At 44.0% G+C, this 22,407-nt stretch overlaps 1 protein-coding gene across 3 annotated transcripts in view; it reads right to left on the reverse strand.

Moving 5' to 3' along the window:
* WAPL (WAPL cohesin release factor) overlaps positions 1-22,407 on the reverse strand; it is a 121,129-nt gene that overhangs the window by 63,070 nt on the left and 35,652 nt on the right. Inside the window, exon 1 of one of the 3 annotated variants that reach the window (XM_064662447.1) lies at positions 925-1,198. The exons of 1 other annotated variant lie outside the window; for it this stretch is intronic. The gene's annotated coding sequence lies outside the window, so the exon portion shown is untranslated. Of the gene's footprint in view, positions 1-261; positions 566-924; positions 1,199-22,407 lie in introns of those variants that run through there. One more of the 3 variants, XM_064662448.1, reaches the window with a different exon arrangement.

A 22,407-nucleotide genomic window follows, 5' to 3' on the forward strand; every position in this document is an offset into this window, starting at 1 on the left:
TGGTTTACAGTCGTTACTACAGAGAAGATTCCTGTAGTCAAGAGGGCTTCATTTTCAGGAAGTAGAGACACATTTTCCTATTTATAAATTTTGAAATTCAGATCGTCTCATAAAAAGCTTTGAATCAAAATATCAAGACCCATACTAACATTAAATATGATATAAACTGGTAAAAAGACGAGTGAGATTAAAGATAAGTAAAACATTGGTGCCTCCCTACATGAGAGCATCAACAGAACAGGATTTTTACTGTTTACTTACAATTTTCTCTTGCTTTTCAGTCAGAGTGAAATAAAAAACTTGGCCAACTGCACTCTGTTTCCAGTCCCTGCCACCCTCGCCTGCATTGTGCTGCAATATTCGGAGCAGTGCAAGCAAAGTAAATACACGTAAAAACTCGACACGCAGTTGCCCCGCATTTCCCAGCGTTAACTCGGAGGGCCAGCTGGACACAAAAAAACCCCGGTAATTCCCCAGGAAGCCCATCAGCCGCCCCTCCTCATCGCTCCTCTCCACACCGCTCCTCTTACATAACCAAAGGAACGAAAAATAGGTTGAATGCACGAAGGCAGAAGGAGCTGATGAAATCCCACGGTGACAGTTTCTTTTTTCCTCCCTCCCTCCCTCCCCCCGCGGCGGGGGGGTGCGAGCGGAACCGGGTCACCCCCCCGCTCCTTGATGTCATTTCCCTTCCCGCCCGGCCGCTCCCCCGCCCGCCGCCCCGCCGGCCCCATTACACAAGTGCCCGGGGCAGGGGGCCCGGCACGGCCCCGGCCCGCGCCTCGCCCCCGACCCCGCTCCCGCCCCGCAACTTCCCCGCGGGCCGGAGCGGCCCCGCAGGGCCCTGAGGCCGGGACAGCGCGGGGGCCGCGGCTCCGGCCCGCGGGGAGCGCCCAGGCCTCGCTCGTCCCCGCCCGGACCCACCTCGGCAGCAGCGGTGGCGGCGGGTCCCGGGCGCGGGCCCGGCCGATGCGGCTCCGGCCGCGGCTTCGGGCCGCCCAGGCGCCGCCCGCGAAAAGGCGCTGGGCCGGCGGGGCGCCGCCTGCGCCGCTCCGGCAGAGCGGGACCCCGGCGGGGTGTCGCGGGCGTCAGGGCCCCCGGCGCCGCCTCCTCCGGCGGCGCTTCCTCCGCGCCGGGATTATCGCCGCGCTCGGGACGGGCCCCGGGACCATCTCTCCGCCATTTGCCCCCGCTCCTTCCTGCCGTCACGGCGCGCGCCCCGCCCGCCCGCGCCGCCGCCAATCGCCGCGCGCCCCGCCCGCGCCGCCCCCGCGCCTGCGCCGCGCCCGCGCGGGGCACGACGGGAGCTGTAGTTCGCGGCGCGGCGCCCGCCAGGCCCCGGCGCGGCCCCCGCAGCCGGCGGGCGGGTCCCGTGGCATGGGTGGCACCGAGGGGCACGGAGCGCTGCGGCGGGACCCGCCGCCGCCTCCGCTCCCTGGTCCGGAGGGCGGGGTCAGCGGGGCCCGCCGCGGGCAGCGCGCAGCGGCCCCACCCCGGGAGCGCCCGCGCCCGGGCCCGGAGAGGGGGTGGTGGGGCGGCTCGGGGGGGTTCCGGGGCACCCCCGGCACCGCCGGCCCGGAACGGGGAAGGACAGAGCCCTCCCCGGGAGCTGGGGAAGGCGCTGAGCCCGCCCTGCGCGGAGCCCATTAAAAGTTTGCCGTGCCTTGCCCCGGGCACGGAGCCGCTTTGCGGCGCTCTCCGCGCCCCACGGCCCGCACGGCCCGGCACGGGAGAGCCCCCGCAGCGAGAGCGGTGCCGCGGACGGGCGGCTCGGACACGCTCCCGCTTCCACGGGCTGCTCCATCCACCCGCGCGCGTTGGATTTATGCGCACCTCTGAGGCTTTAATTAGCGGTACGCGCATCGTGCGGAGCGAAAAAGCGCTCCGCGGAGGTTGTGCCATGCGGCAAAGACGTGCGGGCATCAAACAGCCACCAAATTCAACGTTTTACGTTCCGCAGGCGGTACATCGTAAAATGCTTGTGGAATAGAAAACTAGGGATGCACGACTAGAAAAGCAATATATTAAAAAAGAACATCACACTCACAGGTGTAGTTTGGTAATTTTTCAGAGGAGTGAGGAACTCGAAAAAAAAAAAAAAAGGAGCAAAAAAACCTCTACAACCTTGAGCCTAAAATGGCCTCACAACATGTGCTCATATTCGCCATCCATCATTTGAGGCTTTATAGTACAGGTCCCAAATGCAAAAAAAAAAAATCTAAGAGGCTGATTTCACTGCATGGAACAGGTTAGAGTTGTCTCGATACCTCTAGTTAAGAAACATTACTTTTTTCTTAATTTTATATTTACTTTACCCAGTGCAAAATCACTGGCCTTCAATGAGGAGATGCAAGACTCTGGTTTTGTTCAGTGATCCTTTGAGTCAATCTGGTCTTTACTTGATACCTACTCGTGTGTTGGCAGCTTCTAAGTATTACTTCTGATGGACAAAATGTGCTCTCTAAAGCCAGTGTACAACTGGTGCTACCAGAGAAAGGGAAGATAAAACTGACTGGGCCTCGCGAGGAGATGTACAAGATTCATTGGAAATATGGTTGGGATTTGTGTTGTGTGTCAGAGGTTTACAAGCTCATCTGTATCTCACCACCTGACTCAGTTATTGAAGAGCCACTGGAAACAGGTTACTAACTTTAAAATTCATAATTTGAATACAAAAAGTGAGTTGTTTTTTTATTCCTGGGACTACTCTTGATCAGAGCTAGTAATAAATGCATTTAAACTTGAAGAGTAAAATGGAGAGCTAAGCCAGTTTGAGTTTTGCATAGTCTTACTTGGTGACTAACTGATCTGTTAGACAAAGAGGAAAACACAGGACTGTGAGAGCTCAGAATACCTTGAGGCTCTGTGAAGTTCTTTACAACATAAAGAAAAGTTTGTCCAGAGAACCAGAAAAAGTGAAGGATGTGGCCAGAGTAAGGAACTGACACCAAGAAACCAATAGGAAATAGTTTCTATTTTGACATGAAGTTAAAAGAGTTGAAATTAAATTAAAACTGTTTCTAACGTAGAGCCTGGGCTACCTAAGTCACTTACTCGGTAACTTAAAGAATTTTGCAGTCTAATGATAGTAGTTGGATGTCATTTGAAAGCTCTCACACACCTTATACCTCTGGGATAGCTTCACATTTCCAGTCTTTGTAGACTCCCCATACAGAGTACTCTAAACCACTGCAGATTCATGGTCACGATGGAATTTCCCATGTCTAACAGCAGATAAATTAAACTCATTTATGTGCTGCCTGTCCTATCTTGGGTATCAGCAGAAGTCTCTAAGCCTAATAAAGCCTTTTACTAGGATGATGATGGAAAACAAACATTGTTGTGTTCAAGAACAGCAGAGATGGGCCAGTTTTGCTGCCCCTAACATACTTGAGATACTTTTGAAAATTTCACATCTTGTGTCTTAATAGGCTTGGCAGTTAACATGTTAAGCTTTGCTATTTCCATTTTCATCTGGCTTACCTCAAATATGCAAGTACCAAGGCAGAGCAAACAAAAGCCAAGTCTCATCTCTGTTTGGCAGTAGGTAAGTTTAATTCTCAGAAGGTGGCATTTAACAGGCATCTTATGCTTTTTGTGAAATTCCATTACTGATAGTTACCATCTCCCTTCACACACACACAAAAAAAAAACCAAACCAAAACTCATCCACAAAAATCTTTTACAAAAAAAAAAAAGCCAGACATGAAATACTGCAGTTTGGCATTTGCCTCCGTGAGAACAGCAGTAGGAGATAAGCAGCCATCTTACAACTGTAGCTTTTCTACCTTAAAACTTTTCTGAGAAAGGCATAAGTGACTCTTACAGCTTCCCATTACTGTCCCCCATCAAGAGAAACTATCATCTGTCCTACTTATAATAAAGTCAGAAAGCCCTGAAAAGCACAGCTTAAATACATCAAAGCTACTGATAAGAGAGATGAAAGTATAACAGTAGAAGGAACATATAAGAGGGACAGAACAGTTATTTGGATGCATCACATCTTAATACACTCTAGAACCCTCCCAGTTCTCTTTTTGGGGTTCTGGACCAAGATCTTTGTGGGGGGAACAAAACAGACTTTTCAAAATGAGCTGTAACCTAGTAGAGAGTCTTTCACATAATTCAGTTTTGAGACACCGTTGAAACATTTTAAACTGCTTCAGTTTCTTCCAGAAGAAAAGGTAGGCAATGCAGCAGGAAAATGGAAGGTTTCCCATGCAGCAGATACCCTTGGGGCAGATGAAGACAGTCATATCCTTCCAGAAGCTGTCAGGAAGGTTTCTCAGTGCTGCCTCATGGGCCAAACCTAGCATTTGACAGTAATATCAGCTTAACTGAGACTACAGGCTTTAAGGGGACCATAGCACTAGGTATCCTTCATACCAAGAACATGAATTAACAGCACAATACATCCTTGCTCCACCCCTTTTCCCACAAAAAGAGAACGAGCTCCATAATCCCTTGCCCTGTTCCCTGTGAGGCGCTGCCCAAGCAGCAAACAGCAGCTCCCAGGAGCTCTCCTCATTACTCCTCATGCCCACCCCACTCCCCTCACAACTGTGCAAAGCCAGCAGCCTCTCAGTCTGCTCATCGGCTTCTCCTTTGCCTCTTCCCTGTCCTTCTGTCTCGGCCTAGTCACGATTTGCCTCCCAAGTCCTCCCCAGCTTCCTCTAGTGCTTCCTTCCTTGCCTCTTGTCCAGGTGGGAAGGGATGGGGGTGAAGAGGATGTCCTGCTGCACTCAAAGCTGCTGCAGTGCTTTCATGTCCCAGTTAGCACCACTCAAAATGCTAAACATTTTTTGGTGCTTTCTGCCTTTTCTCTGCAAAATGTCAATGCCCTCCTGTTCCCGTCCTTCAAATGTCACCGGGCACACACAGGTGAGAGCGCACAGGCCCTCGACATTTCCATTCACCGGGGCTAGAATGGCCCCCTTGCTATTTGCATAGCAAAGGTGAAGGGAGGGTAAAGAGCCACATTAAGTAACTAATTACCATACTTTGGTCAACTTCTCCAAAAGTAGTTAGTCACTCACTCGTTCCTTTCGTTAGTATTGCTATTAACGCTCGCAGCAGCAGCTCCCCCGGGGACTGGGCAAGAACAGCTGCACTGAGAGATGCAGCAGCTGCAGCTGGGCACATGTGGTGGGTGCACCCAGGCTGGACACTGGGTGCCCACCAAAGCTGCTCTGCCACTGCCCTCCTCAGCTGCACGGGGGGAGAGAAAATATAACCAAGGGCTCATGGATCGAGATAAGGCAGGGACAGATCACGCAGCAATTACTGTCACAGGTAAAACAGAATTGACTTGGAAAAATTAGCTTAATTTATTACCAATCAAGTCAGAGTAGGATAATAAGGAAAACTAAATCTTAAAACACCTTCCTCCCATACCCCCCTCTTTGCAGTTAACTTTGCTCCCAATTTTCTGTACCTCCTCCCGCCCTCACATATTCTCACTCCTCTCCTCCAGCTGCAGTTGTGCACTTTTCTTCTTCCTCTTTTTAAATCCATTATTCCAGCAGTGCTGCCACCACTGCTGATGGACTCAGCCTTGGCCAGTGGTGGGTCCGTCTTGGAGCCGGCATTGGCTCTATTGGACACAAGGGAAGCTTCTGGCAGCTTCTCACAGAGGCTCCCTCTAGCCCACCTGCTACCAAAACCTGGCTACACAAACCCAATACAGCCAACATAAAGCAGAATGTACAGGGGCAGGGAAGGGGAGGGAGATCTGCAACCCAAGTATGATTTCTGTGAAGAATATGGCTTTTCTTAGTGGGGCATTTCCAATGGATAACGTATTGCTTATTTCTGACACTGACCCCTGAGAAAAAAGACTGAAAGGGATTCTAACAGGGGATCTTTATACAGTTTGGGATCATTTTTCCAGTATTTGCATCCTAATGGAGCTGTCTCCTCATATGAGGTGGTCAAGCCAAGGCATTAAGTTCAGTAACCAAAAGGTTAAAACAAGTACTGTTGGACAGAACAAAGGCATGCTCATATGAGTCCCAGTTCTCCATGATTAAACAAAAAAAGAAAAAAAGAAAGTTCCCTGGATTGTGGCATTACTGAGCCAGGCCCAGGCAGCCAGCAGAAAAAGTTGTGCTACTCCACTTTCTCTCTGGCCTCCACACCCCTCTGTTGCAATCACGAGAGGCAGCATCATCTCTGCAATGTGAGAGCCTCTGGAAAGACTCGTTTGACTCGATGAACCAACAGCAGTCATTCACCTACGGCTAAATTCTCAGTGGTTTGCTGGGCAGGTTTTCCCCAGGTGATCAGCCTGTAAGTCTACTGGAAAAACCTGTGGTGAAACACCAGTGGGAAAAGCACAAAGGAGCTTTCACCTTGTTATAATCATCAAGGTCAGAACTTTATTCTGCCGTACAGTTTATCCCAGCAAGCTCTGCTGAGAAAGCAACCACCTGCACTGTTTCCCACTGACGATTTTACAATGTGCCAACATGTTTCAGGGGAAAAAAAAAAAAACAAAACCCAAGCCAAAAGCATTTGTAGTAAGGATGCAGCCTATCTTAAAAAGCTGCAAGGGAAATCTAGGTTCCTTGGTCCTTTGAACCAAAGAAGTTCCCATTTTTTGTTAAAGAATGAAAGGGGGCTGACTCTCTCAAATGCCTGAGATCTTTTGCAGCCTTATAGGAGGAGCAGATTGAATACCAGCCTTTTCCTCTCTCTGAATTTTTCGGACTCCTTCTTTTAAGATCTTATTGTTTCATGTTATTATTGAATTTCTGTCTGCCTTTACAGCAGTAGCCCTTAAGGAAAGCTACCAAAGTGCACCAACATAATGCTTGTTGGGCAAAGAGAAACATGGGAACACAAGGAATTAGTGTTTTAAATTGTTCTTATAACAAGCTCATTGGTGGAACTGTCATTGTCCTACTCTATTTCTCCTCCAGCAATAGGGGAACAGCCATTTCTGTTGCCTATTTTGCTACTTTGCTTTCTTCATCTTTTAAAAAGGGCAGGTATATGACCAACACTTTATCTCCCTTTGTCCTCTAATGTGGCTTTTATGTGCAGATCCTGTAACCTGTAAAATTACCTTTTGAGTTTTAATTTATAAGATTTTTGTTTTCGCCTTTTATTTCCCAAGTACTTGTTTCTACTTTTTAGAAAGAGTAGAACTTGCCCAGTAACTAAGCACTTCTACAGCAGTTACAAAACATTAAATCCCAGCAACAGCAGGCCAACAATTATGTTGGTGCACTGAGACCAGTACATGTGGCCATTGAGGGTTGTGTGCAATGCTACACAGGACAGCAACATGAACTACAATTGGAAAAGAAAATCCACAGAGAATTAAAACTTGTGGGACTACTGAAGTCTGCATGGACATGTCCTTGAACGTCATGACAGAATTAATGTACTATCTAGCAAATTTAGCTGATAAAAAGAAAATTTAAAAAAATAATGAAATGAAGATTTCCTCGTGAGAAGGTAGGAGGCAACAAAATACCTACAAAATCACTACTTTCCTCCTAGAATACAGAATAAATTACTTTCACCTTTATCAGAATACAATGCAGCACTATGAGGAAAAGCTGCAATGCCTTCTGCCTCTTGCACAACACCCTGGTACACATAGGGCCATACATTGTGCCAGTCCTGCAAACCTGTTCACACTTAAAGATTACTGCCTACAATAGAACCTTGTCCCATTAAATGGTCAAAGATCACTCTGCAGCATCAACAGAGGGCCTGTTAACAAGTGCTGGCAGAGTATATTCAGAAATGTATTTAAAGATGATAACAAAAGGCTAAAAACAACCTGTGCACTGCTTGGTTCTTTAGACATATCAAAGAAATGACTCATTACTGGACCTAGGCACATGTAAGGGCAACAGAGCAGGCTGTGCATGTACTGTCCAAAAGCCCATTATTTTTCTAATAATACACTGGCCTGCAGGCAGCCTCCTTACGCTGTACTTCTCTGCTGGATCTGTGACCTTGAAATTCTGAGATAAATGTTTACGGTGCAGCAATTTATTTTTTTTTGGTAAACATTTGAAAGAAGTTGGAGGAACGTATTGATGCAAGAGCTTAGGCTCAAACTAAGATGCTTCAGCTAACTCAAAATGTCTCCTTTCTGGTTTTCCTAACGAATAAGCCTTGTACCACACCTGGTGGACAACAAAAATTAACTCCCTTTTTGCCTTTTGATGTGTGATACCCAGTGGCTTGAACAATGTGCAGTAACCACAGGTACCTAGACAGGTGTCTAGTTGGTGCTTTCTTGTGCCTTTCAGATAGTAAATACTTAAGCATATTTGAAAGCTCATTTCAATCAAAATACCTTTGCTGATCACCTGGTAAGCCAACACAAAGCACACAAGAACTGCAGTTCATTAAAGAAGGCAAAATCATTCCATGGGCTATTTCAGCACAGTGCTGTGTCTTCTAATGCAAGGTATAGGAAATCTTGCTCCCTACATGCTTCCTCAGTCTTGCAGAGAGCTGCTCTGTAGCTGCCAGGTCCTTCCCGTCCCATTCAGCTCCCAGACTCTGTAATTTTCAACACAGACCACTCCCCCCCAAAAAAATAGTATTTGGCTTGATTTTCTATATTATCCCCACCACCAAATGCAAAATTGGGCAAGGGCTGAGTAATCATACAGGACTTCTAACTGGTTTCACCTTTGCATAAAGTAATCACTTTGGTCATTGTCAGCTTGGACCAGATTCAGGTATGCTGGAGAGAAAAAAATTAGAATTCTTTCTCAATCCATTAAATTATCCACCAATAGTCATCAGTAGCTGAGACAGGAAAAAACCCATATTTGAAAGAGCACTGATCCCTGTTCTTCATTTTTATTGGGTGTACGTCAGCAGGTACAACTACCGAATGTTTCTCTATGAAATAAATGTTCGATTAAGCAGAAAAGAGGTTTTAAAGCAACAATAGCTCTGTGCTGGGCTCCAGTGACACCTACTGGTAAATAAAGAAGTTACCAAACATTTCTTGAGACTGTAGCAGCATTAATTTATGCACCTGCCCTTAGGATCGCTAATAAATTTTCTTTTGGCAGCTCGGGCTATGAACCATGTTACAATCCGGTGTTAGAGTCGATGAAACTGTGTTTATTTTTCAAAACGGGCTTTTGACTCCATCTGATTATTAACTACGTGAAACTGCATTTTTATCACTCTAAAGGTATTTTGAAGTCATACAATTTACAAATCTACTGGCAGCAGTAGATTAAGATAGGCCAGTGAATTTATGGCTCACTGGAGTACACTGGCACATGTTTGCAATGATTTTCCTAGTAATTTCATTAATATGACTGTAGTCAAAAAGTAAATAATACATCTCCATTTGCTTTCAGTTGCATGCCTTTTAGCATGGATTCCAAAAATTAAGATCCCATTTAGTAGCACAGCTGGGCTGAGCTCATGGCTTTGCTTCTGACACATCCTTGCTGTTTATAGTGCTGAACTGGTTTGTCCCAGCTGTGTCAGTCTGGTAGGTCATACAGACAGTTCTGAATGTAACTTCAGCCAGCACTTGCAAAAGAATAAATACCAGTAAACTCCCCAAATGACACTTGGGGGACCATGATTCAAATAAGGTATTTCCAGTGGCCTTTTAGCAAAAACTGGAACAAGCATCTCTGTCTATGGTGGAAATACAGTTGTCTCATTTCTACATGCCTTTTGATTAGATAATGCAGTCAAGGATAACCAACTTCTTTATAGATACTTGATTATTTTTATTTTTTTTTTAAATGATATCCACTACAACTCTTGAAAAAACCCCACATGTGCAAGACTTTCCCCACAGAAAATGGATGCAATATGCATGATGCACATTCAGAGACACCACAGCTGCCAACTGGAACATGCAGAAGCAACAGAACAAGCAAAAGCAGTCCTGCTGCTTCATGCACCACACTCATCTCCCTGTCTGCATCAGGCTCCACTGTGTGAACTAGTTTAGTGTATGGCCATGAATATTTCTATTTGAGACAATCTGGGACTGAGGCATTTCTTTTGAGATTGACAGGGAAATAACACATGCAAGATTTTCAAACCACAGTCTGGTCAAAGAGTTGTCAGGAACCCTCACTGATGGAGGTCTTGCCATTCACGTTGCTTTAGGAAACTTTGCCCTCACTGTATCTGGCAAGCGTAGAGTTCTCAGTTTCATCTCTAATACTGAGGTACTTGCAGATATGGCTGAACACAGTCACAAAGTTTTTATCCTTCTTTCAAGGAACTGAAGCTTTCTATCCAAAAGCCTACTTTGGTAAAGTCTGCCAGTCCAGTGCAGAGTGTCCCAAGGCAAGAAAAATGCTGTATGGAGTGAGGAGTCAGCATGGCAATGAGCACCCACCACCACAAAAAGCACAGCTCTCAGAGCATCAGCCCAGGCATCTCAGATCAAAGACTGCACAGATTTTTTGAGTACCAAACTTGAAGGTGAAAAATCACTCCTGACAGAACACATCAGCCAGATTTGCACAGGCAGGAATATTGTTATAAGTTACTGCAGAGCAGACAGACAGGAGCAAGGCAGCTTAGTTCTGTGGTAGAACACTTGCAATTAAATGCTGATCCCAGCTCTCAATAACAAAAATCTTCTAAGACAGACTATAAAGAGAACAATTTCTAAAGAAAGTGTAGAGCCATTTTTAGAAGTCAGGCTATACATCTGTTAAGTGCTAGTTCAACATTGATTTCTACAAACATGTCCATAATAATGACTTCACAAACCTGTGTACATAATTAGAATAAGAAGACATTACAGAAATTGCAGTATGTTGCAGCTTGAAGATCTGGTCAAAGAATGTAATTCTTTGGTTTTAAACATGATGCATTAAACCTCATCAGAACAGAACTATGCATGCTCCCATGGAAATCAGATGCCCAGCTGTTACTCCCCGGCCCTCTGCATTCAGGCCCTGGGTTAACCACAACTTCTGTGAAGTGCAGTGTCAGGCAAACTCATAGGAAGTCGTCATGGTGACAAGCAAATGCAAATAAAGAGATGTATATAGAAAGAACAAGCCCATAAAAATCAAAGAGACTGTGTATTCATACCCTGACTAAACAGAGATTCACATAATATATTATACCAGGATTAATGATTCTCATAAATTAGATGTTAACTTCTCCACAGTGGAGAAAAAATATTTAAATGAAATGGAGGAAAATTCATCCAGTCAAAGATAAGTGGGAAGCTTTTCTTGACAAATGAGGGAAGCCCAAGTAACCTGTTTCCAAGTTTCCATTTAAACCAGTAGTTTAAATTTCTCATTATTTCAAAAAAGACAAGCCCAAAGATATCTTTCATGTGAACAGATGCTGCGCTGTTTTCTTGAAGCTTCAGGCTTAGAGGCAGATTATTCCTGCAGCTGCAGAATGCAGTCAACAAGCCCACTCTGTTCCAGGGTTGCTATTGAGACCTTTGGGGCAGCAGTGAAAGAAGATCACAGCAATTTCATGCTGGTTTTGCTGCTCTACAAAGATTCGAGCAGCAGATGCAGAAACGAATCATGCCTAGATTGCAGGGGAGGAAGATGTGCCAAACTCCTTAGGAAAACAAGGTATAGAAGATTTAATCAAGTACAACTTTTACAAATAATCTCCTGCTTCAGAGTACTTTTGGTGCCATGGCACTGCTTTTGTAACAGCCCACACTCTGGCTGAGTTACAGACATTGAGTTCCATCTGCAATTAAATACCACATGAGTAGGGCCCCTGTATCCCTGCTGGAACAGATTTTACAGACATTGGGCTCTCTCACTGTCAGCAGCACTTCACCTGTGGCCCGTGCAGGTTCTCAGCATTGTGTTCTGCATCTGACATTACTCCCGAACCACCATCCACCACACTTGTTTTACAATATGAATGTAATAATAATAACAAGAGAAATTCCAACTGCAGATAAAGAAAAACCTTTGCAGGCAGGCAGGGGAACAAGGTGCCCAGAGAGGCTCTGTAGTTACCATCCTTGAAGATTTTCAAACCTAACTGGATAAAGCCCTGAGCAGTTGGGTCTGACCTTAGAGCTGACCCTGCTTTGAGCAAGAGGTTAGAGGAGAGACCTCCTGAGGTCCCTTCTCACCAGGGCTATTTTATAATTCTGTGATAAATTACATAACCAAGTAAGTGCCAAGTGATCCATATGCTACTTGAAAATGGCACCCCATATATACACACACCCACACTAATACCTATACATTAAAATATACTAGCTTCAACTCTATGATTTTAAGAGCCTAAATCAGAGCCCACAGGATACAGCATTCTTTTTAACACCAGTGCTGTAGGTTGGGATGGCTGCAGTGCATGAATAGAAAATATAAGTCTCAGCACTCACTGAGTTGTTCAGATCAATAGAATAAGCGTGCATTGTTAGACATTGTCTTTGCAGTATTCCAAGGGAGAGGATATAAAGAATTAGTAGCAATTTGGAGGTACACAGATTGCTTTGTTTAGCCATGAGTTAATAGCAAACCCTAGCATTTAGGGAGTTAAGAGTCTTGGAAGCAAAGCTTGGTGAAAAGCAGCCCATTGACTAGATATCAGAATGACCCTAATCAGTTAGCCATGCTGAGATATGAACTTACAAAATTAGATAAAAGTAGAGGTAGAACAGAGCTAGAAAAGCAAGTTGTTGCAGTGGAGTCTGTCAAAATCCAGTTACTGAGCTTTGTCATCTCCCTGTTTTTGAGGGCACTCAGCAACCTCAAGTGAGTACATTCATGTTATATTACACTTATGTCCTGTTTATTTGTACTGATTTCCCATCTTTCATGCTAAACTCCAGAAATCTAATCTGTATTTTTCTCTACAGCACAAGGAAGTTAGTGTGAAGCATGCCTGCTAGTAGCATGGATTCATCCAAAGGGTCCTCAGATCGGGAACTTGGACATAAAAAAAGAACAGAACTTCAAAAATCAGCTGGATGAACTGCCTCTGGTGAAGCAGGTTTGAAGTGTAACCTTCGATCTGCTTCAGGCCATACTTGTCTGTGTCCTTGATTCCAGACAAAGGCTGAGCTGGTACAACTGGAAAGTCCTCCCCCTTCCCTCCCAAAGTAGCAACTCTGCCTTGGTGGCTGCACCTGTACTGCAGGCAGGCTGTCTGTGGCCTGAGCCTGCACACTCAGACCAGCTCTCCCTCAGGCAGAGGACTGGAAAAGCCAGAACTGCCACAGTGTCCCTGCTGCTGGCACCCAGTGTGGGCAGGCAGATGAGAGAAAACTGGGGTGACTCCAGCAAACCTGCTCTCATATCCCTCCACAGGAGCCACTTGAGAAGGTACAAGGCAAGCACAGATCTGCTTCCTCTCTGCTTATGTTTCATTGTACTTAGACGTTTACAATCAACATTTACTGTTCTGCTTGTTGGTAAGTTATGAGTCAGGAGACTTCAGCACATTCCTTGCTAGAGAACAGGGATTAAACTATCAGATCTTACTTGGTTATATGTTTATGCTGAAAACTAATAAGGGAACACTATTTTACAAAATATATTACACTTCAAACCTGCTGAACCTGAGGCAGTTAATTCAGTTGAATTTTGAAGTCCAGAAAGGTTTTACACGTTACCATAACAATGGCTGCACCACATTAGACTGTAGAACCCTTTAATGCAATATCCTGCCTCCTGCCTAGGAAATAGCCCAAGAACAGGGTTTGTAGTAGTTTACAACTGATGCAGGAGAGCACCAAAGGGCTCTGCAACCTGCCACCCCCACCTCTGGGTGCCCTGTGCTTACAGCCAGGTCAGATACAGTGCAGCTGCAAAGACTCCATTTCACTTTAAGCTGCATTTAAGTTCAGACCCTCACACTGCTCTGGCTGAGCAGGTCTGAATTGTACCATTTAATCCTGAAGTATGTTTTGGGTAAGCCTCACTATGTGTGATGTGCCTCGCTGATCTGGACCCTGACTCGGCTTTTCCATTAGACCTTGGACACGCCTCATCACTATGGTCTTGTCTAGTGAGGACTGTGGCTTGCCACTGGACCTTCCCAGAAGTCTCATGGGATTAGCCACTTCCTACACCTGCCTTGCTGTCATCTCCAGCTCCTGGCTTGCCTACCTTGCAGAGCAGCCCACTCTTACTACTCCCTGACAGCAATCTCTCTTTGAAACTAAACAGGAAGCCCAAATCTAACCTAATATAAAACCAAACATCAATTTGGTAATAATTAAGGTGAACTAGAAAAGTCCTTGATGAAAGCAATCCCTTCTCCCAGGTCCTTCTTCAAGCTCCATTAAGAAAGCATAAAATGCAAGCTCTCATATATTCTAGAGACAGAACAATTTAGGACAACTGGCCCATAAAAGCCCCACTTCAGAAAAAAAGTAAGATCAAGCTTCTCTACAGCTTTCTGCACGCATCTGCTGGCTGGAAACCTGCTGCATGCCCGTGGCACCTTGTATGAGAAGTCAGACTCAGTAATGAGTAGGAAACAGAATTAGCAGTGAAGGCAATGATATTCACGCAGTGCAATTTACAACAAGGCATCTGTCTGTGCATGAATTAGTATTTTCCTTAATTATCTGTAATAGGAAATCCCAAGATTCTCAGCTGGCCCTGTCAGTCAATATTAACTACAGACTTGGAAAATGATACAAAAATAGAAAGGAAATTGAATCCTGCGGAGGCTGCAGTAGCACTTTACAGGGAATGTAAATAGAACTTACTTGGGAGCGGCTGTATTGGCACTGTTGGTCCCACTCCACTGCAGAGTTTGCCAACACACCACACAACAATACAACGTGACATCCAGTTAACCTGCAGCTCTCAAGCAGTGCAAAAAGACTACCAGGGATTGAAAAACTGGTAAAAGCAGCAAGTTCAGAGCAACACATGATGATTATCCACCTACACTCACCTTTTAATGTGCAATGGTTTGTCTTTTCAAAACTCTGAAGATCTGATCATAAAGGTGATGTAGTCCTGTAAAGAACTGTGTAAGGCATACCCCAGATTTTGCCTGGTTGGGGAAATTCTGCAGTTGCTGTTCTTTAACAACAAGGGATCTATTGTTCCTTATGTCAGACCTGGCTGTCTAGTAGCCAGTCACTTGCTACAAAAGATGCAATCTGCACCTAGTAAACTTCGTCTGGGGTAAGACTGTCACTCAGGGATGAGGTGGTCCCACTTGAGGCTTCAGAGCAGAGCTAGCACAGACACTCCTCAGACTGCATGACACAATCCATCTGCAGTTGCACAGGTTAAAGAACATCAGTTATCAAACACAGCAGCTACAGACACAGTCTACAGAGTTTCAGATCAGCCAAGCACACTTATCTTCACCCAGGAGCAGCTACAGAAGACAGGTCATACAGCATCTTGCACAGTGTCAGTCCTGCACCATGATAGCTGTAATCATCATGGAGGCAAAGGAGTGAAAGCTAACAAACCAGACACTTCTCCATTACTCTTTCACAAAAATAAAGCATGCAGTCATTCCCATCATCATTCCTCATTCATGTGTTTCATCTGCTCACTATTCCTCTGGCATTTCACATCCACATCCATCTCTCCTTACCACATTCCTTCTCTTCCTTTCCTACATCTCCTGTATTTTCTACAATGGCTTCTCTGACATGTTTAAGAGGAGAATGGATGGCAGCAATGCAACTATGCTATTTCTCCATCACTGCTTAGCTTTCATCCAGCTACATACAACCTGGTTCTTTGGCTAAATCAGCAGAAACAGTTTAGGTTTGTCTAAAGCACGGGAGTTTAGTTCCTTTAAAGGGAAGCAAGCACAAACAGGTGAATAACTAAACTGGACTAAGAGCTTTGTTTCCTCCTCACAGGCAAATCCCCAGCAGCAAAAGACTAGCCCAATGCACGCCACCACACATCACACCATCACATTGCTTTGCTTCTTACAAGCCAGTAATTCAAGACCAAGCTCACACCTTCCCCACAGCCAACAGTCTTCAGGGAAGGCATTCATCACCAGATAACTGTAACTTACTCAAACATTACCTTATACTTTAAAAAAAAAGTATACATTTTATAACAATACATTTCTATGTTAATTAAAAAAGATTTTTTTCACCTCCAAAAGACAAACATTTGATTTCTCTTTCAGGGAAAGAGTTAAGTCAAGTAATTATGTTGCAAAAGAGAGCACAGTCAATCCTCTTCTACAGAACTGCATTTATAGTCAATTACTTATTAACAGTGCACTGTGTCATGCTAACTTCAAATATCGAAATCCATTGTTTGCTCCCAACCTTTTCTGTTATATAATTTGTGGCTTGGAAAATGTCCATGTAGGTTTTGTCATAAAACCATAACAGCTACAAATATCACTGGGAATTACTTCTGTTGAGTAGGTTTGAATGGCTCTGCTTGTTGTACAAGTGTACGTAGGAGTTACACTGTAAACAGGCCTTGATGTGCCAGAGTATTACTGCTTCCACTGCTTGAAAGGGTCTGTCCTTATATAAAAGCCTATGTATATTTAATATTTACTTGATAGCTTCCAATGCATCAGTCATTAAGGAGGATTTAAGATAGACATAAATCTAAAAGTTTTTCTACACACCAAAAAAGAAATGTCCTTAATTAAATTAAAATAGCTATGAAAACAAAGAATACTTGCTTTTAGCTTCAGTTTTCCTACACACTTTAAATAAGAGCTCCTATCCAAACTTAATAGCTAACTTGTCATTCCTTCACAGGTATTGTATTGTTTATCTTTTATATTCTTGGAAAATGTTTTCCCTCCCTTGGAAAAAACTAAACATTGCAATCTGTAACCTAAAGTCCTACAAGATAAAGAAGTTGCACCTCTCCCACATACAATCTTTTTCTCTGTCAGTGCAGGTGTTCCTTCTGATACTGGTACAAGAAAGCTACACACATTAAATTACACAGAGCACTGGGGCCTGAAAGCATGAGAAGGCAGGGTCCTGCTCTGCCACAGGCTGATGGTGTTGCAGAAGGGACCACAGGAACAGTTCCCACAAAGCAGAAGGCTTTAAAGCTTTCTGAGAGCAGGTAAACAGATCATTCAGAGCTCCTTGTGGCACTGCCTCCCTAAGGGAAACACCCAGGGCTGCTGGTGCCCTCCAGGCTCTTGCCTTTAAAGGGTTGCAAGGGTTGAAGACAGTCTGTAAGGAAGCTTGAGAACAGCATGAAAGCTAAGTGCAGAGCAGTATCCTTGGAGATACACCAGCCTGGCATGCTAGGAAAGCTGGTGATTTAGGTTGAACATTAATTCCTATGACCATGGTTCCATGACAGATTACGTATCGTATGAACAGGATATAGAACATTGTTAAATATTATCAGTGTCTTGTGGGGCAAAAGTGATTTAACAACAAACTGCAGACAACCTTTAAGAGGAAGGTGGAAGAATGTTAAGGCTGTGAAAACTGCAGAAGTGAGGAGTGGGGGGAAAAGAAAGTAGTTTTCCTGCCTAAGGGCAGGGTCCTCCTCTATACTGATGCAAAAGAAACATACTTGATACATAAGTCCTACTCTGAAAACAGATTATTCTATCTCAAAAAGATATAATTTTCCTTCCTTGTCTTTTCTAGAGCATCTGCTAGAGTCAGACAGAGATGACTTTAAATATTTTCTATAACAACACCTATGATGATCATCATTAGTATCCCTGAATGTTAATAAATAGTTCCCACATGCCATAAACACCTGGTCTGTTTTGCATAATTATACTGCTGAGGCAGCTTCTGCTGCCATAGTCCCCATCTGACGAGGCTGTACCTGCTGCACAACCAGGCCACTCCCAGGCCACCAGGCAGTTACAACCAGCAGCTTGTCAAGCTTGCCTTCAGCTTTGTCATCCCTCAGAAGATTCACCCATGAACACAGAATTTACTACTGACTTCCTCTTTAGTAGTGGCCATGAGGCAGAATTAATTTCTTTTTTCCTTCTAGAATAATGTCTTGTGCAACCAAAGACAGACAGGCCTTCTAGACAAAGCTGGGACTCAGGCAGCTTCTATTTCTGCTATAGACTTTCTGAACAGCTTCATGTAACTCTTAATTCATGTTTGACTTCTGAGCTACAAGCAAAAGATACCACTTTTGCATTCCTGCCTTTTTTGTCTTTCTTCTGTGTGGTTTTGGGCAGGAGGAAACCCCCTTTTTGACACTCTTAGAATGCAAACCTGCTGACCCTTGCAGTCTTTTATAGCTTCCCACTAAAAAGAGCTCATTCTGTGGTGAGAAATGTGGCACTGGGGAAAAGGGAATGTTATTACTTCCCTTTCCTCAGTAGCCTGCTTTATGAGAACAGCATCTGGCACGGCAGGCCTCCCTCATAAAATGGGGTAGGACTTGACTGGAGTGGTCACATTTGAGTTGTAGTTTGGCCCATGGTGCACCATAACAAACCTTTACCTTCTCACATTTTTAAGATAAGACAGAGTTAAAATGCTCCTGCAGTAATCCAGCACCATATGGATTGTCCTGTCATTATTATACTCCTGGGATTTGGCAACAGCGCTACATCAAACACCAAATAAAGTAGAAATCCTCACTAAAACAATTGCCCTGTAATTGCTCTCTGAAGCAGTAAAATCAACCAAAGCCACTCTGACTCCTGAAGAGGTAGGAAGAAAACTTCAAGTAATTTAATAGGCATATATAAAGAAGCCAGAATAGGGCTGGATCATCACTCCTGCTCAGCCTCCATCAGCTCTCTGTACTCACTTTGGCTGCACTTCATTTTCAGTTCTCTGACCTGGTTCATTGCACAGGAAGGAAGAACCATACCTTTAAGAAGCAATATGATAATACATTACATAAATGACAAACTATAGGAAGAGGCTGAAGGGCAGTTAAGGAGAACAAGCAGAGAGATTTCTGCAAGCTCTAAAGCATTGCTAGCAGTAGCATTAGGAAAAAAAATTACATTACATAGAAATGTAGTCAGTGAAGATGCCTGGGAGCCATATAGACCAGTTCTATAGCTCCTGAGCTTTATTCTGTCAGGGTGCAGTAAGGATCAGCTGTTCCCTAACAGACAAGGAGCCAGGCACAGTAACAAAGCTGGCAGTGCCCACAGCACCTAAACCAGACAGATCCAGAGAGAGCAGCCAGGCTGGATCAGATACCCAGGTTATCCAGCAAGTTATGGCAGCAGTGCAGGTCCAAGGTCAAAACAGAAAACTGATCTACAGATCACATCTGGTCCAGTAAGAACCACCAGGGTCAGACACTGCTTATTAAGCAGTTAGCAGACCCCACAAAGATAAGACAAACCAGAGGCAAAGCTAGAAAAGCAACCTGCATGTCAGGACTAAAATCAATATCCAGATCAGATTATCACTAAGCTAGAGATCAGCATTCCCACAGTACAGCTTAGATATTGAAGGCTCAGACCTGAGTTTAAGTAGCACTCTTGGACCCATAGGCAGCGTGTGTGGGTCTCAGATGAGGTCAGTTAGGGTCATTAAGGCCTCATCACTCAGGCCTGACACATTTAATTCATTTATCAAGCAGGAAAAAAATGCAACACAATTCTTCAGAGAACGCACAGTTACACAAACACTGTATTTGCACACACCAAGGATGTTTCTGATGAATTGTACTGTCTCAGCACAGGACTACACAGGCTCCATTGCTACTACAATTTAATTTTCAAGTGATTATTGGCACAGCTGGTTCTGCACATGACTTGTGCCTACACAGCATGTGATCACATTCCTCACAGCCTTGTGACAGCTCAAAACATTTTTCTCTGCCTGTGTTCACTGGCATCCATTTGGTTTCCTGTCTGGAAAATGGTAGGACTCCCACAGTATGTGCCTTGAATCAATGTGGCCAGTTCTCTTTCCCTCCAACTGCTATTTTAAATAAAGTGCCTTGCAGAACATGCTACATATATACCTTCCCCGTGCCAGGGATCTTTGTGTATCCGACACTGAGACATCCAAGAGCACAAGGTGGTGCAGATTCTCAGCTATTATCCCCATCTATTTTCTATTTTATTTTATTTTATTTATTTTTACTGTGCCTATACCATATGCTATTTTGCTGTGCAGAGAAACTCAAAGTAGTAAAAGAAGTCACGGAAGAAAGTTAGTGCAGCACTACAATTAGAATAGTTAACATTACTGAAAAGCACTGCTCAGCAGGGGTAACCAGCTGGGAAGAAGTGTTGTACTGGGTTCTCCATTCTGCTCCCACAACCCAAACTAGCTCTCTGCATGGTGCTCATTGTGTGGTGTTGACATGCCCTCTGTTCTCTCCCTGATTCAGAATACTGTTTTGCTCTGTTGATAAAATGAAGGGGAAGTATGAACAGTCTCATGTCTATTTGATCTGACAGCTTGCTAAAGACCAAGCTACAGAGAGTAAAAGAGAAGCTGAAAATCACTTTAAGTATCATTCACCTCAGGAACGTGAAGAGAAACCACAGTGAACGTAAATGCAACAAGAGAAATACTCAGGGATGTAATTTAAGCTTGTGTGATCAAGTTGTAATCTTGCAATAGATGCTTTCTTTTTAACTTTTTACCTTGGCAAGCCTGGCAAGAAAAGGTAAAAGAACACTATATAAATATTAGCAAGCCTTCAACTCTCAGGGGAAGCAAGATTGCTTTAAAACTGTCAGAGCCTTGAGCAAACTAACAGGCCTTAATTCCCCTGAGCAGCCTCACCTGTCGCCTCCACCCATCCCTGCTGCCAGGAGCCCTATTTAGCTCAGCCCTGGATACCCCCTTCCTTCTTATCTGCAGCCATGCTGCTGCTCTGCAGCTCCAACCCTGCTGGCTTTGTGTCCTTTTGGTGTTGGTTCTGGCTTCTTAGCTTGACTTTAGACCTGCTCCCTGAGGTGTCTTGCCCTCATCATCCTGAACAAGTCATATTCTAATATGCCTTTACAACTTAATGTTGGCTCTGCCTTGCTGTCCTCAGGAGCATAAATAAAGATCTGGACTCCCAGCTGCTCTCCCTCAACCTGGCAGCTTCCTTCTCAGGTACAGTGGGGCTGGTGGAGGTCCCTGTTCTCATGGTTGTGCTGCTGTGTCTGGTTTCCAGTCCCTTGGGGAGCTGCTGGCCTTTGGTGTTTTCTGATACAGAGCTTTTTACACCAGTTTTACTTGCTGAAAAATTGTAATTTAAGTACTTCTTCTTACATTTGTAAATGAGTGGTGCTAATTTGATAAGACTTTCATGAATGGGCTGAAGTCAATAATACTTCCACTGCTGATCCATGTGTAAAAACATTCTATGTGAAAAGAACTGTGATCCTTGCTCCTAGAGACCTTTGAGGACTAATTCAGACTATTGCAGTCAGCTTTGTTAGAAATACTGACTTAATTTTCATTTAAAGTCTCATATTCAATCCTGTTAATAATACATTAGCAAAGCATCCCTTTATTTATATCTGTGAATCTCTCATTCACATTAGACATTGCTGTTGTATAAACTGCAGTGATTCTTATATGAAACTCCAATTGGTGTTAATCCTTTATCTACAGATAAAATATTAATTCTTCAATAACTTAAATCAAGGGTATTTGCTTTTAAGTGATAAGTAAATAAGCAATTTAATCCTTCCTGAGATGCACCAAAGTAAAATTCTCAGCATCCCTTGTGGTCCTTAAACTTTCCAAGACTAGAAGAACTAAATTCTGCCTGAGTTAGTCAACCCCCCTGAATTTCAGGGTTCAGATGAAGGTAACATGGCTCAGTAAGTATGTGCAGTTCTTCTCAGTTTATAATCTTAAGCAACAAATATGGAGTAGGAAGCATTGATGTATGTTATCCTGTGTTGATTTATTAGATCTAAAAATTGCTTCTGGCAAATGCAACTGAGAATTACTTCTACTGTTTACGATAAAGTCAGAGCCCTTTGCAATGAAGCCCTGATTAGGAAAGGCTATTCAGTCTGAACTTAATTTTTCTTGTGACAGTGCCCCAGGATCCTTGACACACAGACTAACTGCTGCTTTCTTTGTTAATTAAAATTTAGAGATTAAATTAGGCAATACAGTAACATATTATGAGCAGGACTAGAAACAATTGTTGACGCTTACTGTGGGTTATAGCAATAGTTCTCAGTCTTTCTCTGATGAACCAGGCTGTCCATAAAGGTGCCATGAACCTTGGTGCAACTCCCAACTGAGAAACTTCCTCACTGGTGGTTCATGTTTCAGATGTTTTATGTCCCAGGTCTCCTGATCAGTACTGTCAGAATAGTCTTTTTTTTTTTTCTCTAACAACTAAGAAATTATTTTGCTGCTGCTTTTTCCTCTTGCTGTAGCCAATTAGATAACCTGGCTAGGAAAAAATTCTGTGGTCATATGATATTGTCTCTTAATAGCTGAACCATCTCCAGTCACACTAGAGCATGTGGCTTGAAAAAGTAACAGAAACAGTATGTGCTTCTCTTAAAATTGAATATCCTAGAAATCTACTTAGTGATTAATCA

Source organism: Pseudopipra pipra, chromosome 8, assembly GCF_036250125.1.
Source record: "Pseudopipra pipra isolate bDixPip1 chromosome 8, bDixPip1.hap1, whole genome shotgun sequence".
Classification (NCBI taxonomy): domain Eukaryota; kingdom Metazoa; phylum Chordata; class Aves; order Passeriformes; family Pipridae; genus Pseudopipra; species Pseudopipra pipra.